Genomic DNA, 19,293 nt, shown 5'->3' with positions numbered 1-19,293 from the left:
ATTAGCTTCACGCACTACTAATCAACTATATATTCAGCCTGCTATTAATCAGCTTTGTACGCCTTAAATCACCCGATAATCAGCTTCTGTTCTTACTGTTCAGCTTGAATTGTTACTTGGCTAACGCTTCCTCCTATAAATTGCATCTACTTTCATATCAAGTGATAAAACTAAGGACTTTGATCATGAAAACATGTGAAACAACATCAAGTTAATTTGTCCCATCAAGCAAAGTAATCCCATCCTGATATTCAATCGTTCAGAAGTCAAGCTACAGTTCTGTTTTTGAATCGCCTTAGTTTTCGCTGATATAAAAAATCATGCAGACTTCTTTGCAACTGATTCTAACTTTATAAAAATATCTAATGAATTAATATGATTTTTAAAATATTTACATGGGAATTGCACGTCGTAGCTTCAACTGCCATTTTCTCAATGTCTACTTTTTCCATATGGGACTTATATTCGCAACAATATTGGCAACTCTTCCATTTTCTCAAACGAACGGGTACAATCGCACCATCTGCCGCTCAAAGGAAAATGCTGCGAACGAATTTAATAGCAAAGATTACATGCTCAGAAGAAAGGTTTGTGTGTTTGCTAATTTTTCTATGCGTTGCTTCCACCTTCACTCAAACGCAGCGCTTTTGTATCTGTCGCTTGAATTCTGGAAAAGTTGCCAGTCTTCTTGAAATGATGTCTTCGATTATATGCAGTATATTACCCAAGTAACAATTCAGTAATCATTTGACATCTACTCTGATTTATGTTGGTTTTATAACGGCAATGAACAATCCCTTTAGTTCAAATACAGCATTTCCAATTGTAAAACATTCCTGTTTAGTATTTCAGCTTTTTGCTGTTTTAAAAACCGTTTATAGTCTGGCAAGAAAGTCAAAAAAAGTCTTGTTTTAAAAATAAAATTAAAACAGTTCTCAACTCCTCCTTAAAACTGTTCTTTTATTCTAGTATAAACGTCATTAGCATTTGTTGATTAATGTCTTGATAAAAAAAACTTTATAAACGTATTCTATCATTATAAAAGCAACCATTAAACCAATAGGTTTTTCATTAGAGAAAAAACATTTACGCTTTTTACGCTTTTTAAAGTGTATAATAAGCTGCCAATTTACTCTGTTTACAAATTGAGCTTAAAAGATCTTTCCTCATAGTTAATAAAAGCCAAATTTATGCAAGGAAATCTCGAAGGATAGACGAAGTAGGATGACAAATTCAAGTCGATTTCAGCAAAATTTACTTCTTTAGAAGAACCAGCACACCATCAACGACTAATCATCTGGCGGAGAAGAGTAAAGTGAGCGTTGTAAGTTTATAAACATACCAGCCTTCTCCAGATCTTGCGAATAGATTACAACCGACAGCAAATCACTGAAACTGTTAGTTTGGTCTGTTCATAAACTACGTAGACAGGTTTTTTGGGATTCTTGACCCCCCCCCCTCCCCCTGCGTAGACAATTGTCCATACAAAAATATTAAAATTTGTATGGGCCTTGGATAATTCTCAACCCCCCCCCCCCTAAACTGTCTACGTAGTTTATGAACAGCCCCTTAGCGGAGATTAGCTGGTTTCCGATCCAAAACAGCAGTTTTATTCGGCGAAAGACTGTTCGAAAATTTCATTCAAGCGTACATCCCTGCATCGTTGGATGATGCACTTCTGTAACCATCCGGAAGAATGGGATGTTTTCGGGAACGATTGTGCTTCCAGCTGTTCGAAATGCGAAATGTTGTAAAACAGTATCGCAAACTGTCTGAGTAACTGCTCCGAATTCATCGGGAGAAAGCCGCCTGGAAGAATCCTGGATCCCACAGCGCAACTATCGAAAGATAAACAAACTTTGACGTTTAAATTTTTGCAGGCGACTTTGCCTCCATAAATGCTGCCAAAAATCTGAACAGGCACTTAAGCAAAATGGCTTTAGATAAATACAATTCAGTCTGCAAGTTTTCTTCATAAAAGTCATTTTAAAACCTTATGAATTTGTTAAGGATTTCTTGAAAGCTAAACAACTTTTTAGCAAATGACCCATGCAAATCAACTTTTATGCCACCGCCATGATACAATTAGCTTGCTTGTTTTTTTTTTCAATCTTCGATTTTTAATCTATATTTCATTGGATATAACTATATTTTGGTAAATTTATCAACGAGCAAACATTTAAATGCGAAAATCATTAAAAATAAAAATCTCGACCTAGCTCGATCTGAATAACCATTTTTTATATTCAATGTAAAGTAATTAGTCAAATCGACGTTTTACGAGGGCGGACTTATTTTTTCGATGTTTTCACGTACATTTCACATAAGATTTAATAAGGCACTTAAGACTAGGCCTAAGTGGCTACTAGAGAACTATTGTAATAATTTTATACCATCAGTTTCTATTTTAATTATTTTGATAAGATCGGATTCATAAGTCCTTTTCTATCTTTATTGATGCTTTCCTAGTGGATTTAGTAAGCGGCTTGGGAAAATGGCTCGGAAAGGGTTTTTATTGTTGCTAAATAGCTTTTGTTGTAGCATTCAAATGGCTCTCAATGCGTTCGTCATACAACCTTTTGCAGTAAATCAATCTTGAAGAACTTCGAGAATACACCCTTCAGAACCTTCTCCAGGGTGGGCCAACTAGACATATTCTAGTGTTAATGAGGCTTTGGTGGATGCATCAATGACAAAATAGCCTTGACCAGAGTTTTATGAATGTTGTTTTATAGTTGCTTTGTAGTATTTTATAAAACTTAAAATGTTACTTGGGTACTAACAAAGAATTTAAAGGAGTGTGCGCTTGACTAGTACTGTCGTATTAATGCCCCTTCTCACAATTTCAACTTCTATTCAATTTTCACACTGCCGTACTCTAGCGGAACTGTCAACCTATCCTCTTTAGAATTTTCTCTAGCTGATAAATTATCGCACTTAAGCTGCATTTCTAACCAACTCTCATAGAATTTTCTATATGTGCGTTTAACTTATCATTATCTCACTGAAAAACATGATGTTAAAGTCAGACTCATTTTGCTGCCAAAACCGGATCGTGACAAAATCAGACCGTGCCAAAACTGGACCCATAAATTACAAAATTTCTCTTTCGAATGTTCCGTAGGAGGTTAACTATGAATTGCTAATTTGGTGCCCTTTCCTAATTTTAGTATGCATTTTCCGGGTAACTGGAGATTCGAAACTAGAAAAGGTATGGATCAATTCGTATCATCGGTTGGTTTTGTCAGTAAGGGCACCTATTTTGATTGAATGCCTGCACAGAAGACTACTAAACTCTTCGCTACGACGTGATTATAATTTTTCTTTTCCAAAACTTTGAGTTTCCGAAAAGTTTGCAAGTATAATTACTGAAATCGGTCATCCTCATCATCCGCTGTGGGAGTGAATCCGGATCTTATATAATCGTTGATGGTTTTTTCATCCCGCGACTTGTGGTTCTAAATTGTTTTCCTTCGTCAGAAAACTTCTCCGTGTCTTGTACGACACGCTCCATGTGCCACCCACCACTCCCCTCGGAGGAGCTGCCGATGCGATCTGTGTGGGCGCTCGCTCACAGGCACTTGATCGAAGTGAAAGAGCTAAATTTTCCAATTGTTTTTCTTTCTGGAAGTTTGGTTTGCGCACGTTCTTCTTGCCATTCCTGAACCTCTCCGGGGAATGCTTGCCGGTTTTCCATCTATCATTCAAACGCAAATTTTTTGCCGGAATAAAAGCAACTCTCAACAACGACAAAAAAAAGGAAATCCTGGAATATGGAAATGAAAAAGCGCCCTGACAACAAGCGTAAATACGAGGTAAAATCCTTTTGGTAAGTAGAGCCGGGAATAGAAAATTTATAAAATTTTGCACTGCAGCAGCAGGAGACGTTCGTGTTCCATCTCCGTAGACACACTCTCACACACGCGGGTAGCACAATGAAAGAGGAATACCTTCTGTTGGAGCATTGGGAGAAACAATCGTGCCTCTGATTGCACCCGGGAAGAAAGTGGAGCAAGCTTGAAAAGGACGTCAACGTCGGGGGAGTTTTGAAATAAGCGAGCTGAAAATTGAAAATTGTCACCTTGGCTGACAAGCTACCTCAAAGTTTCATTATTTGTTGGAGGCGCGTGCAATGCGACAAAGTTTTTGTCTAATGCATTGCTATTTATGAAAGGTCCTACTTGTTCATTTGGATTGATTGCTTATGTTAATTCTCTCACTGAGCATTCGTTTTCTTGAAAAGTTTATATCTGCTAGGTAATTACAATTTCATCAATCAAAACCACACTCATCAATTTGTTCCATTCAATTTTCAACACTTGCACCATTTCGTTCTGCGGGCGCTACCCATCCGGTTGTAAACAAAAGTTGTCTTGGGGGTGTGCTTTCTGTGCTTGGTTTCAACAAAATTGGTTCCGACGAGCTACTGAATCCGTCCTTCAGATAGGGAGACGAAGTTGCTGGCTTATCTCCGCCTGATAAACGCGCGCTCTCGTTCGTTGGCTGGTGATGTTCTTCACCGGCGAATCCCCACCAAGTCATTCGTCGAAACTTTTTCCACAGGAGACACAAGAGTAAGCACGGACGGAAAGGAGCATGGGGAGTGATGGGAAAGTTTTTCCTTTTAAGAGACTAATTTACCAGAACTTTTAGTTCTGCTAAAACTCGCTCCAGGAGTGCGACTTTTTAATTGGATGTAACTATTGTGCTTGAGAAATGAGTTTGCGTAGGTCGATTCTGGATGTTGGCTTCTCGTTGGCTTTCGTCAACTGTTTTAACCTGTTAGCGATTGGTTTTTGGTGAATAATTACGATGTTTGCCAGACATACTGAACAGAAAAACTATCGGATAAAGATGCAAGGTTTGTGACATGAATATTGGAAATTTTTAGATTTCAAACAAGTGATTAAATTTATGATCAAAAGTTGAAACACTCTCAACAATCATTCGGTAGACTAGACCCTGGGTTCACTGGATTTTATTCTAATATAATGCATTATCATTTTGCACTACACAATGATCTACACAAATCTCGAGCAACATGTGTAAAGGGCATATGAGTCAAATGAAAAGAATGACTTTGAACTTTGGTTGTTCATGAAACACAACACACTTCATAAAATAACTAAGGTACACCCGGGCAAGTTGAAATGCGGGGTTAGTTGAAACGGAAGTAATTTATCACTGTGATTATTTTTAACAGTATGATTTAAATTACGATGCGTTATGACTGTCAAATCAGGTAGATACAATCAGCTAAGCATGCTTCTCAGCTTTGTTTAACTTTATTTCAAATGAAATTTACTACACTCATAATTTACGGATAGTCTCAATCTCCTTTAAAAAGCTGAATTTTGTGTTTTTAGCCATTTTTATGCACTTAGGGAAGCATATGGGGGTTAGTTGGAGTGATTATATAGAAAACCCCGAATACAAATGAAGCTAAAAAAAATATCCTCAACATTGCAAGCATTTCAACTTGCGCCCCAAAAAATAACATTATTAAAATAAATAAAACTATTATTTTTAACATAGAAAGAGAGGTCGAGCTATCTAAAATCATAAAACTAAATCCAACGGTTAATTTAGCTGCTTAAAATTACATGAAGCTTGTTAGCTGTATACAGTAATATTTGGCTCTATAAGCTGTTTTGTAGTGAATTTTTCTATAAGCTTTTTTGCAGCAAAATTATGTCCAAATCAGTGAGAATTCCGGTCAGATTGCTTCGGCCGCTGCAAAACTCAACTCAATTTATTCTGTTTCACTTGAGAGCATCGCCACGCTTGTCTGTTTTTTGCTTGACCAGGACACCGTATTTTCGTAAACTTTGAATACAAAGCCACTTACTGACTTACGATCTTCTTGATCACCTGCCCAATCTGCGTCTTCAAATCCCGTAAAGGGCTTCTGGTCTTCATGACGTTCAAACTCCATCGCCAATTTCTACTCGCGTAAGTGCCGGCCAGTGCTTTTTCCTAGGTACCCAACAAAGAAGCAAATGTCCAGTCTGGTACACATCATGCAATACATCAGACTTCCATGCAACTCACGGTAAAGCTGCTGTATCTATTCAGCCGTGTTTCGATGTAGCTGTAAGCCCTTTTCCATCGGGCTTCGATTTGGATTATACTCCTCGATTCCGAACGTCTATCGTGATCGAAATCAATCTTCATTCAAAGGAAATAATTTACTGCACCACAATCTGTCATCTTGAACTCACGGGTCAGTTGGGTCTTCAAATCTTCAATTACTCACAACTTGGGTCCAACAATAAGTAAGTTGTCGAAATACAGCACCACATATACGGTACCTTTATCTCCTTTTCCTAACCGCACATAGATACAAAAATCGTGTTCGATCTGTAGAAGCCGAGTTTCAAGATAACGCTGTTAAACTTTTCATTCGAGTACCCCTGCTTGAGGCCGTAAAGGGATTTCTGCAGTTGGCACACATCATCGGGTTTCGCTTTGACACCTTTCGGAGCTGTCATATAAATCGATTCACGTAACTCTCCATGCAAAAAGGTTGTTACATCCAGTTGGTGGAAGTGGCATAGCTTCTTAATACCAACCGCCAGCACTGTTCGTGAGCTTTGCTACTGGTGCATATGTGTCTTGAAAATCCACTCCTGGTTTTGGAAGATAGCCCTGTACAACGAGGCTAGCCTTGTGCCTGATCGTATTGCCATTTTCGTCTTGCTTGGTGCAGAACACCCATTTTGACTGCAGCGGTTTTACTCCCGTAGGGCATCGAACTAACTTCCAAACTCCGTTGTCGTCCATGGATTTCAGCTCATCATTCACGGCAGCAGTCCAGCAGTTGCGATCATCTCTACGTATAATTTCGATGTAAGTACATGGTGAATCTACTGGGAGCCTGCGGTCCCGTTCACTGCGCCTCATGTCGGACTCTACACAGTCTTCACGTCTTGGTTGCGAAGCAAGTGCCCCAGAGTTTGCTTCAGCAGGTTCTGGTTCTTCAACTTCATGCTGTTTACCATCACATGGATTCTCTACCTCGTCGCACCTTCAGAATCAGATTTCACATCGTTCACAGCATCTTGATTCTCCCCCTCTTGCTCGTAACGCATTGCAATCACTAGACGGTCGTTTTCAGCTGCTATTTCTATCGTTGAAAACGGAAAACAAGCTTCATCAAAACAAACATCTCGCGCGATAAAAACCTTTCTTGATGATTTGTCCTGCAAACGATACCCGTTGGAAGCGTAACCTATCAACACAATTTCTCGACTCTTTTCATCTAGCTTCTTTCTTAACTGATTAGGCACCCAGGCAAAGGCCTTGAACCAAAAAATGCGTAGCTTACCAATATTTGGTTTGATTATCGTCCAACATTCGGCCGGTGTTGGACTTCTGTTGATCATGTAGGTAGCACTTAAGGCAGTTTCACACCATATGTTCTTAGGCATTCTTGCATCAATCAACATGCTACGAATCTTCTCCACTAAAGTGCCCCACTGTTGTGGTGAATAAGCAACGGTTGGCTGTATTCGAATACCTTTTTGCTTGTAAAAATTCTTTTCGTCATTTGAGCAATACTCTCTTCCTTGATCCACAGTTAGTTTGCTTATTTTTAGATTCCAGTAAGACGACACGAGGGCTTCGTAATCTTTGAAACATTCAAACACTTGCGACTTCTTCTTGATTGTGAAAATCATTTCAAAACGTCTGTATAAAGGACACGAAACACCGGGAACCATCCCAGCCTGGAGGGCCAATCGGTCCACAGACGTTGGAATGAACGCGGATGGGTCGCTCGTTCATGGCTGCTGTTAAACGGATCTCTGCACTGCTTTTCTTTTAAACACGTGTCACAAAAACCGATGTCCTTCAATTCCCTCTGATACCAGTACCCATTTCAAGACGACGGTGCCAAATAGAACTTACCTCCGCCGCACACAGGTTGATTGTTGGTGTAACACAGTCCGTAACCAGCTCGACCTTATAAAGATTACCCCTCAGATACGCTTCTACTATGACTTCTTCTTCTTCTTTCCTTTATTTAACGTCGGTCTCTGTTCCGCAATCTAGTGCCAATCACCGACGGACATCGATTGCCATCCATTGACGGCAATCGAATGTGCAGGAAGGCAGCTTCCACACCTGCGTAGGATATCCCACCCATTCAACACACATCGGCCGGGACCAACGGCTTTACTTCCCTTCCGAAGGAAGACGTGACCAGAGATTTTTATGCCTCAGAAAAATCCCACCGACCTCGGCTGGGATTGAACCCAGACCCATCGGCGTGGGCTTATCTCTACACCACCGGCGCTGGCCTGCTATGACTTGGCCTTCATGCTTCAAAATAGTTTTATCTCTTCCGTTCTGTTTCGTAAACAGCATCTCGATCCCTGACTCGGATAACTTCTTCACTGACAGCAAGTTTCCACGCAGGTTCGGAAGGTAGACTACTTTTTTGATTTCGAATCACACTCCAGTAACGCCTCAAATTTCTCTTTCATATTCACCGACCAATGATACGCCATCCTTTGCGACATCCACTACAAACCGCTCATTCATCTTCCTTAGCGACTGTAGATACTCTTTATAATTCACTAAGTGGTCACTGCAACCCGAGTCCTCATAGAACACTAATTCCTTGAACTTCTGCACGGATGCTGATCGGTTGACCATGAACGAGACCATCTTAGATTAACTAACTGAAATTCGTTTCACCCTTGGTTTTCTTCTGTCAGCAATCACGATCCGACCATGCCACACCGGTGACACTTACCAGAGAACTTCTTAGATTTCTTGTTCCTTCCTCCAACAAATACTGTACCCTTTTCATCAATTGGGTCTTCACGACTATCGGATCACTTGATCTCCTCGGCTAGCAACCTCTGCTTCACCTTCTCCAGAGTAAGCTCATCCTCATTAATGTTCTCCAATGAGGTAACGACTGGGTCAAAAGATCATTCTCTTCCAGCTTGGCACCCGTCGTTTTTACTTCCCGCAACAGCTCAACAAATACCTGGAAATTACTCCAAATCAACGATCCTTCTCGCATCCGAAGCCTTGCCAACTGCTTCCGCAATACCGTCTGACTTGCCTCAGACTTCTTGGCAGGTGACCTCAAGCGCCTTCCACATAGCCTTGGACGTTTCTTTCTCTCAGACGGTTTCTAGACATTCATCCAAAACTCACTAGCATATATTTTTCCTTCCCATCCATCTGAAGAAACTATCCACAGCAGGCACATTCTTTTCCAGCACTTCAGACACTTCCGCAGCCTCCACGTGTAGCTTGAATCTATAGTGCCAGTTCGCAAAATGGTCTCCTTTGTGCTGAGGAATTCTAGCAGTCTCCTTCATCGTGGTGCCCATAACCTGAAGATATCAGGCATAACATTTGATAACAGCATTTGTAAACATACTTTCTGAGGCCCTTTACACGCGAACCAAAGAACACCCAAGCAAACCAATATCATTTTCGGAAAGGTGATAGTTGCCCCTATCCGATGATTTGGTCTTTCTGGAACTCAGAGAAACGACACAGGAACTTAACGAACAGGAACAGTTTAATTAAAGCAAAGAGAATACACGTCTACACTTCTTGATGACCTGTTGATGAGTGGCAAACAAGTTGCTAACGATCGCTTCTTGCTTGATTACTTCTTTTTCCTTTATTTAACGTCGGTCTCTGTTCCGCAATCTAGTGCCAATCACCGACGGACATCGATTGCCATCCATTGACGGCAACCGAATGTGCAGGAAGGCAGCTTCCACACCTGCGTAGGATATCGCACCCATTCACAACAACACACATGGGCCGGGACCAACGACTTTACTTCCCTTCCGAAGGAAGACGTGACCAGAAATTTTTATGCCTCAGAAAAATCCCACCGACCTCGGCTAGGATTGAACCCAGACCCATTGGTGTGTTAGAAAGCAGTCACGCTTACCACTACACCACCGGCGCCGGCTCAGCTGCTTGATTACTGGCTTCTTCGATTACATCTTTGCTCTCTCGGGATTGATCAGTAAAGACCAAGGAATCAAAAATATCCCCAAATGACAAAATGACAAGTGATCAACGAAGTCAGAAGTGGAAAGCAATAATTATATAATATTCTTCCTTTTTTTCATGACAAGCAGCCCGTGCGACAAAGCTCACTCGGGGGGTAGAAGGAAACGAGCTAATAATGGGCAAGCTGCTTCACGTAAAGTCGAAGATGATACACGTGTATTAATGGAAATTTGTTTATTATGTTTTTTCAAGATTCAGATCAAACCATGTCCTCATCCGTGTATGTTGCAACAAAGCAGGCAAGCAATATATCATTATCCTTCTACCACTCCGATCGAACTATGTTACAGAGCGAGTTTATCATGGTAGTCGTAGAAACCGTTTTGTCTGTATCGTTGGTTGCTTTATGTGTTTGGATTTGCAGGTAAAGACATAGGGGAATTTACGTATTCTCGGCAACCTAAGCAGCGACCTTCTTTCTATAGCCTTTTTCTCTATGGAACGCACACATATGCAGTATTGGTTTGTTTACAAACATTTGCTGCCAGTTGCTCTAACAATTTCAGTCGAAATAATTGTCAAAAACTGTTTTGAAACGCTTTTACAAAGCTCCAATCTTCTCTAGTGAGAGCGAGTATTGTCGGCAACCAGTTTTTCTTCGGCAACCGTTCCATTTGAACTGCATTTAAATCTGCTGTTCTATTATCGGCAACTCGAAATCAGCTACAATTTGTAGTGCGTGTGTTTCATTTCAAGAAAACCCTACTAGATTGCTTTTTCTCAGTGGTAAAAATATAGTCAAATTGAAGCTGAAAGCATAAAGACTCGTTTGCATGCATTCAGCGAAGTGTTTTCTTAAGAAAATCCAGTGAAAATAGTGTTTCAATTTGGGTTGCCGAAAATAGTCTGTCATGCCGAAGCCGTCATTTCCCCTACACTAAAACCGATGCCATAGTGAGAGCGAAGAGAAGCGAAGAGGCGAGCAAAGCGTTGAAACGAATGTATGGAATAATATCAATAATGGGAATTTTCATTATTGATAATATTCCTTGCATTATTTTTTTGCTTGTCTCTTCGCTTCATTTCGCTCCCACTATGGAATCGGCCTAACAATAAAAATGAATTGATTAATTTTAGCCCAATTGCAACCAAGCTTTCAACAATTGAAGATTTTATAATAATAAAAAAATAAGTTTTGCTCAGGACTGTTCTTGGAATAATTTTATATATATGATAGTTCAACCCTTATTTTTATCAACTAGTACAGAGTTTCATAACTGAAACCCAGCAAATTTACAATCTGTACGCTTCTTTTTGTCACGTACAGTGCTTCTAGTGGTCGGTTCTGGAATCTTTTGACAGAAATTTGTTTACAATGTGTTTCTCTTGAAATCCTGTGCAAACATTTTTAAAAAGTTAATGTTTTCGTGCCACGTGATGGAAGATAAAAGAAGATAATTAATTCTGCACACAAGCTATGAAAACCCGACATGGTTAGGTACGAGGATCGCAAAGGAGTTGAAGATAGATAAAGCAACCGTCTGTGCAGTGCTGAAACGTTTCAAGGAACGTTTATCTGTTTTCCCGAAGGTGCAATCAAGCCGTCGAAGTGGTACAGAGGACCGGAGACTGCGTCAGAACGTCATGAAGGCTTTCAAAGCAAATCCAGGACTGTCGGACGTGGATGTGGCCAACGAACTCAAGTATCGGGCTATTAAGCAACTGAACCGGACTGTAAAGCAAAACGTTACGGCCAAAACGCGGGCCTGAAAGGTGACCAAATTCAACGGATGCATCCTTAAATTGGACTTCAAACAGCTTCCGGGACAGAAGTTTGATGTTGCCAGGGGTTGCGGAGGTGTCCCTAAGAAATATACATTTGTTTTTGTGGATAAGTTTGCCGGTAATCTATGATTCGGCAGGGAATCTGCAGCTGTGACCAGCAGACTCCGATTTGCATCACAACCAACAATATGTACGGACAGTTATACATCAACGAATGCCTGAAAAAATGTGATTTTTCTTTTAGTATATTTTTTCCGCAAAGATAATTTAATTACCTAAAACTTTGATTTTTGATTTTTTGCAAAAAATTAATCAATTTTTTTATTTCCAGTGAAAACTAGATGTATGAATGCTCATTGCAAGACAGCGTATATCACGTGATATACGCTATAATGTGAACGGGGTATAAGGATGCTATTTCAATGGCCAGATACTGGACAAAAAAGCAACCGGTGAGGTTGACCAGCAGCTTGTGCAGAAGTTGGTGGCACGTATCAAGCCTAACATTTGAATTTTTATTCGAGAGGAATAGAAAACGAAACACCCATATTGTATCTTTAAACTACAATAAATACATACAATTTTCTTCTAATGTGTGTGTGTGTGTGTACAATCTAACCCCCACTGTCCGGCAGTGTTATTATGGAAGAAAACTACTTTTTATTACCCTTAAATTAAAGCAGGTTTAGTCCGGGAGTAAGAAGGTGTTAGCTCAATTGCAGCTCCAGTGACCCATTTCAGAATGCCTGGTAATTCACGACCACTCCGAGGTCACTTTTACTTACAATAAGCCCCGCATGTTCACTCTACCTTTATCAAATGGATAATGGTATCATAAACACACTTCCAGATTCAAAAAATATTATTTCCAAATCTGGCACGTATATAGTTTTGAAATTTGTTCAACTGTATTAAATCGATTTGAATGGACATTTCTTACCAATTTTGTTTCGAATACTTCTTGATTCATCTAATGGCAGCACTTACTGGCCCTTACCGGCGACCAACTCGCTTGATTCACTCCATCTTGATGACCTTCTGTTTGCCTATCCAGCCTCTTCCAATTTTCGTCCTTCAGATACAAATTCGGAATAAGATCTTATCACAATCAATTTTAGAGTTTTTTTAATCGTTCAAATTTGATAAAATCCATAAAAACACAGAGACTTTTTTTTTTAGCAAAATCAAAACACGTCATTTCAATCGCGCTTCCTACTTCCTTCATACATACAATTTTCTTCTAATAACGTTTTATTCTAAACCAAACAGATTCTGAGATACATCCGATTGAAAGCGTACCGATTCTAAACTGGTAGGGTTTTATAAAGTTAAACGGTCCGGTCTCTTGCAATGATTTACATGCATTTTTAGTTGTAATGCAGAGGTCATGCTGAAATTAAAGTTCTTATTAATTTGTGGAAACAAATTTTCCTTGTGATCACTAGCAGTTCAGTTCGACTGCTCCATTACCGGGTAATTTTGTCCTTCTTGGTGCAGAGAGTCTTAAAGAGTCCTTTTTTACTGGATGTATAATAAACATGTTCACAATGATAGTACCTTTAACATTTGCTCCAGATCAAGCACGATAGGAGAGATGCAGTGCGCCTCCTCATGCCACAACCATCATTCAACAAACAACATTATTGCCACGAGTTGACATCCATTTATTCAATTGTTATGTCTGTTACCAATCAATCGCGGAGAAAAACAGCTCCATTCAGTAAAGGTACACCCCTCAAATTTTATCATCCCACTTTGGTTGTTTACCCGTTTGAGCGGCTACGATTCCTGGAAGACCATTGAGCCACGGCTTGGTTGTCGTTCCAATACCGACCTTCTGCCGCGACACGGTATATGTCATCATCCGTCAAGCGAGACACGATAGATGATTGTTTATTACAACTCAGTCGTTGCCTACATCTTCGTTTCTGCGCGCAAAATAAGTACAAAAAAAAAATCCTCGTCTTCAATGGTAAATGTCAATCAAAGCTGCCCTCTCACAATTTTGAAATAAAAAAAAATACTAGAAAACAACTTAACTTTTCATTTTCCTTCAATCAGAAAATCGAGCCCCCACGCAGGCTCGTTTTACAAGATAATAATTGTTTCAAATTGATGGGTGTCCAAATCAAGCGATTATAATAGGCACATGATCTAGAAGTAAAAATAGAAATTCTGATTAATTCTCTAAGACCTGTGGAGAATTTTTTATATACAGCAAGAAACTGATGCTTGGTTAACTTTCACCGCAAGTTAATCTATCTGCGGTAAAGTTCGTGCGAAAGTCATTTGGACGACACCCCATCTATTGTCGCAAAATCCAACATAAACAGTTAATTTCAAGCAGACGACATAACCGACCGAGAGCCAATTGCAAGTGTTGTTCTTTACAGGCTTCCATACGACGAACGGGAAGAAACCTCCAACAGAAGCAAGTGTCCGGACGTAGTTGGTTGCTCTAGGAGAGTGTCCGGGAAAGAAAAACAAAAAAGTAATTTCTCCACGGATCATAAATCATCAGTGAAGATGAGAAAATTAGTCCATCCAGGCACAAGAGCGTTCACGACTGTTGTTACGACGACTATTTGCATTTCCCCGGCATTCCGACCCGCTGGCTGCTGCGGAAAGAATCGGGAATGATAGGCGGTCTTGAGGAGCTTCGAAATCAGTTGGCACGTTGTTTGTTGTGTTTTGTCATGCGTGATGGAATATCCCCGGCGGACATGAAGGAAATAGCTACCGATGATGTTTTTCTGCGAGTCATTCTGTGGGATCAAGGTTTGCTGGATCTGAAATGGTTTAATATTAAATTTTTACAAATTTGCATGCAACAAATTTATGGTTACAACAACAGTTACTGAAATAACATTGTTTACACTTGAATATAATCTGCTGCTCAACGCTCGTTCACTTGACATGTATACGCAAAATCACAGAGCACAGAGCTGGTCAGTCAGTGGGGAAGTTTTAATTGATTCTCGATAACTCACTCTTTCGGTCGGTGCTATCCCATCATAGTCAGCACGAAACTATTCCAAGGCATGAAGGCATTGGCTAAATTGTTGTTACCTAAAGTTTCTCGTTCATCATTGTCTTACTGCCACTACTTGTGTTGCAATAAAGTTACTCCTGATGTTATTCTCATCCACATGCAAACCCAAAGAAGCCGTCATAAGTTGGTACTTAAATTGTAAACTAGGTTAAATCTTCGATTATCCGGACTTGGTAAATACATGAAGAATTGAAGATGGTTGTGCAGTGGCTTCAGTGTTCTTATAATGTTATGGTGATTTCCATTAGATGAGCTAGGATTAGTTTCAATGTGTAGCAAAAAATTTAAAAACACAAACATCAGTAAAGACTGATACAAAATAGAATCAGGAGTTCCAAATGCATGAGTGACATAGCAGAACTATCAACTCATCTCCTCATCTATCTTATAGAATGTCTACTTTAAGTCTAATGTTGACGTTAAGCACCTCCAACTATGTACATCGTTAACATCACGCATGAAGTAATAAAACATGATTAGTTAAAGTGAAAAAAAGCAAAATTCCAAAAAGCTTCATTCCAATGCAGGCTTGCTTCCACTCACTTGCTATAAAAAAATTGTTTTTCGGAATTATGAAATCTTTAGATATTATAATGAAAGTTAGTAGTTGTAAGTCACAAGATAAGGTTGTAAACTAGGTGTTTGACACATAAAACCTGTCATTATTGCTTTCATTGCGTCACAATTAGCGATTTTTCGATTCGTGAGCGCTCACGAGTCATAAATTCGCTGATTGTGACGCATTGAAAGCGAAATTGACAGGTTTTTATGTGTCAATACCTTCCCATCTCTTCTTGTTTCTGACACGTTTAAACTTTCATAATAGCATCCAATGATTCCATAATTCCGAGAAACATTTTTTAAAGCGAGGTGAGTGGAAGTAACCCTGTTCCGATGTCAGTATTAGGCTCATTGCGGAAAGCATCATAACAGTGGAAAAATCTAGCCAGACTCGGTGAAAATGTTTGGATATGTACACAGGATATCCCACTTTCTTCTACTGATTTTTTTTTCGTTAAGTCTAAGAGGCTGCTCAAACGTTTAATAAAGGCTTTAGATCCCTTCTATATTCGTAGACAGCCTTCCAAACAATTTTCAATTTTTGGGGACTGCCGATATACGCCTCCCCCCGCTTTCTCTCTTTCTTCCTAAAGTGTTTTCGTGGTCCCTAACATATACCTATAGTAAGAATTTTTTTCCTTAATTTGTTTTCCGTCGATCTTTTTTTTTACTCTTTATTTGTTCCAAATTCAAAATACCTATATTACATTTCATTTTAACTCAGATGCTCTAGCTACTACAGAAACTCACCAGCCTTAATTGTTATGATATATATCTAAGTGTTTTTAAATTGTTCCTGCATTGGAATTTCAGTATTTTAAACAGGTTTTCTATACCTGCATGTCAGTATAACATTTGACAGTTTGAAACTGCCTCCCTTAGCTCAGTCGGTAAAGGCACAGCTACAAAGCAAGACCATGCTGGAGGTGGCTGGGTTCGATTCCCGGTCCGGTCTAGGAATTTTTCGGGTTGGAAAATTTCTCGACTTCCCTGGGCATAGAAGTATGATTGGACTTGCCACACAATTATACCAATGCAAAAATGGTACAGGCATCGAAAGCTCTCAATTTAATAACTGTGGAAGTGCATCTAGAACACTAAGTTGAGAGCACGCAATAAGCTAATATGCGATATGCAATAAGCTTGAAATGCGAAGAAGAAGAAGATGCTTAAATCTAAAAACTAAAACTAAATCTTATCAAGTAGGGGAAATGGATGTAATGTCGGCCTAAATGCCCCTATTTTGTGCTCATACATAAATTCAGCAATCGACTAAATTTTCAATAGTGACCAAAAATATCCATTAGTACCGTCCCAATGACCCAATGACAATGACTAGTCGTGCAACAACTAGACCATATTGACACAGCGTAAAGCATGGCCGGTCTATAAAACTTGTTTAAATATTAGAAGTTTATTCGTCAGACAAAGTTTGGATTCTCTGAAGAGGATACAAACATTTTATACATTTGTTACATTTGGCTTGAATGCCCTCAATGTGATCTTTAAAAGTTAATTTTTGGTCAAGTACTAATCCAAGATATTTCACTTGGTTTGACCAAGAAATTGGAACTCCGTTCATAGTGACTATGTGACTACTGCGATTGCTTTCATTACTGTAAGCAATGAAAGTACCTAAAAAATCTCAAAACTTTTCTAATGTTCTCTGGACTTCCCAGAAGACTTCAGAACCTTGCTGAAGTTTTTGGAAATTTCCTGAGTTTGAGCTTATTGAACTGCACAGAGGCTCTCTGATCATCTTTGATGTTCTCGAAGATACCCAGAAGTTTTCACAATGCTCATAAAGCTCTCCATCTGAACATTTTCCCGAGTTCCGAAATCCAAGATATGTTTGAAGTTTTCTAAATTTTTCAGGAGTTCTCTGGACTTCACTGAAATTCAAAGAACTTCTTAAAGTTTATTGAAATCTTTCTGGAATTTATTGAACTGTCCTGAATTCATCGAAGCTAACATTTAAAGATCTTTAAACCTCCCCAAAAGTCTGGACTTTCCTATAGTTATTGGGACTGCTCTTAAGATCCCTGAGCTTATCTGAAGATCTCTAGGCCTAGCTTATCTGAGACACTTGGCATTTATCTATAACATTACAGCTATTACAGGAGTGGAACTTCGGATCAGAAAGTGGCTCCACTTGTCATTTGCGAACACTAGCGCACCTAGCGGTAGAAGGCATCTTCTGCCTGCAGTTAAGATAGGCAGCATGTTTTGATAGTGTGAGTGCACATAGAAGGCCCGTGTGGAACGCTACCACAACACATCGCTTGTTGAGCAGAAAAACGAACCACTTTTTGATTTACCGATTTGTTTGCACTTCTCCTTCTGTTCTGGGGGCTATTCATAAGTTACGTAGAAACTTTAAGGAGGAATGGGAAGTGTCTACGGTCCATACAAATTTCTAAAAAATTGTATGGACAATTTTCTAGCCTATGAACAGCCCATTTGAACTTCTCTGTAGTTTTCGTGACTTACCTGGAGTTTTTATAACTTTTTAAAGTTTCTATACTTTACTTGAAGCAGACCCGAGTAGCAAACTTCAAGCTGAACATTGCATTAGGTCCTAAGGAACATTGATCAATTCTCTTCGTCGACTTTCTCTTTCGTTGATATCCTGAGCACATAACCTTTTTTGTTGTGTTTGTCGTATTAGATGCTAGATAAAAGCTTCTTTTATCGATCTCTGTGCTGAACATACCTGGAAATGTCTTTACATGGTCGTGGGGATACAAAGAGAAAGTCGACGAAGAGAATATGTCAATGTTACTTAGGACCTAATGCAATGTTCAGCTTAACTTCTGTCGCAAAATGTAACCTATTTTTGACTAAAATAAGTCGTATAGAAGTTTCTACAATCGATTAGCGAGTAGCGTGCAATTAGGGCATAGAACCACCTTGAAGTTCTCGAAGCTTCCAAGGAGTGTCCAACATTTTAAAGAAGCTCTCAGATCTTAGCTTAATTATTCCCCATTCTTCCTAGGTCCTAAAAAAATGTGTGATCCATCGTGAAGTTCTCAAATCTTTCATGGAATTCTCTGACAGTTATTAAGATCTCTTAATTTTACCACGTTCTCTAAAATTCCCTGATTTTCTTTGGGATATTTTCTATTTTTAGAACTTGTTAAAATTTATTGGTATTTATTTCTTGAAATATATCTGAAACTTTAAAAAGTTTCCTGAAGTTTCCGAAATTTTCTCTGAATTTAATTCTTGAAATTTACCGAAAGCACTTCATGTTTTCCTGAAGTTTCCGCTATTTTCTGATATTCATGGAACTGCTTTGAAGTTCTCAGAACAGTCCCAAAGTTCACGAAACTTCCTTTAAGGTGGTCAATCCTACCTTCGAGGCAAAACAAAAGTCAAATTATTGGGTTTGTTTTCTTGTGAAGTAAGCAACAAATTTCAAAGCGGTTTTGACACATTTATTGTTCTTACAATCGTCTTCGAAAATCATTATATTATATGTTTCCTGGAGGTGTTAGTTCCCTAGGATGCCGCTCCCAGTAGGAGGCGTTTTTAAAAAGACGTTTCGCGATGGCCACGCTGGCACGAGTAGAAATTATCTGAAATCAAAAATTTCCAGGAGGTTGCAGTCAATTAAGGTGGCGATCTATGGATTTAAAGCAATATTTTTTTGACAGAATGACGGCTCTTTAACCATTTAAAGCAGTTTTTTTTTTGTACCTTCATATATGTGAAGTTTACCATTTTCAAAGTTCGTTGGAAATGCTATACTAATATCAACATAAAGCTTTAGTGTGACAACTTATTAACTAGAGAAAATTCTGACGAGGATATGTTGATAGTTCCGCTAGAGTGCGGCATTGTGAAAATTTAACAGCAGTTGAAATTGAGCGAAGGGCCATTAATGCAACAGTACCAGTCGA

Source organism: Ochlerotatus camptorhynchus, unplaced genomic scaffold, assembly GCF_037179485.1.
Source record: "Ochlerotatus camptorhynchus isolate MF236.1 unplaced genomic scaffold, CSIRO-AGI_Acam_v1.1 ptg000320l, whole genome shotgun sequence".
In the NCBI taxonomy this organism is placed as follows: Eukaryota; Metazoa; Arthropoda; class Insecta; order Diptera; family Culicidae; genus Ochlerotatus; species Ochlerotatus camptorhynchus.
This window is presented reverse-complemented; position numbering follows the sequence as displayed.